This window comes from Cyprinodon variegatus, unplaced genomic scaffold (genome assembly GCF_000732505.1).
Source record: "Cyprinodon variegatus isolate N-32 unplaced genomic scaffold, C_variegatus-1.0 Scaffold642, whole genome shotgun sequence".
Lineage (NCBI taxonomy): Eukaryota > Metazoa > Chordata > Actinopteri > Cyprinodontiformes > Cyprinodontidae > Cyprinodon > Cyprinodon variegatus.
In genome coordinates, this window is record NW_015151095.1 from 210405 (window position 1) to 211647 (window position 1243).

The following is a 1243-nucleotide window of genomic DNA, read 5'->3' on the forward strand; positions in this document are numbered from 1 at the left end:
CCCTCCACTGTCGCTGCATGCATGCTCAGTTTGAGGGATTGATGTGGAATCAGCAGCAAAATGGAGACGAATGTCTACTGTCTCCTCATGCTCATCCAGTAACTGGATGCAATCAGTTGGTTTTCCTTAGAGACATGTAACCAAGTGCCATATCGCTGCAACTAAGCATTATTTTGCAAATTGATTAATCTGGGTCTCTTAGCAAGACCTTTAACCCCACACTTCTCCCCAGGCACCCCACAATGGCAGCCCACTGCTCCCCAAAGGGAATGCACTGGAAAAATAAGTAAAAATATATTAGATTAAGTGTATTTACCCTTATTTTGATTAGGTAAATGAGATAGTTTGCCAATGGAATGAGTATTTTTACTCTTAAAATAAGATAATTAGATAATATGCACTTAAAATAAGACAATGCTATTGTGTTTTTTTTTTTTATTATAAATGTAAAGGATCTTGTTCCATTGGAAAAATGTCTCACTTACCTCCTAAATCCAAGAACAAATGCATTGACTTAAAAAATTATAATAATGTTAATAATTATAATTATTATATAATTATAATATATGTATTATATGTAATATATATGATAAAAACAATAATACTTACACTGCAAAAAATCTAAATCTAGATAAGTCTTTTTTTTTTTTATTACTGTATTTGTTCTTGAATTGAGGAGATAAAAGAGCCATTTTGCCAATGGAACAAGATAATTTACATTTAAAATAAGAAAACACAATTGCTTTGTCTTATTTCAAGTGCATATTATCTAATTATCTTATTTTAAAAGTAAAATTACTCATTCCATTGGCAAACTATCTCCTTTACCTACTCAAATTAAGGGTGAATACACTTAATTTAAGACATTTTTTACTTATTTTTAGATCGTTTTTGCAGTGTATTAGTGTTATTATTATTTTATCGGTTAATCAGTTAATAATCGGATATCCAGTGGTTCTCGAAAGAAGACTTTTTACCAAATTAAAATTCAGGAAATGCTTTTTTAAATCTTAAATCCAAAATATTTACATATTATTTTATTGGCATAATTAAGTGGGTCGCTCCTTCAGCTAAAGGCATGTTTTACAGTCTATATACTCCAATTAATGATTCATCAATTACTAAATTAGTTAACAATTATTTCAATAATCAATTAATTATCATTAATCTGATTAATTGTTTCAGCCTTAGCTGCACTGGAAAAAGATCTAGAAATATGTAAAACTGTCTTAAATTAAGTGTA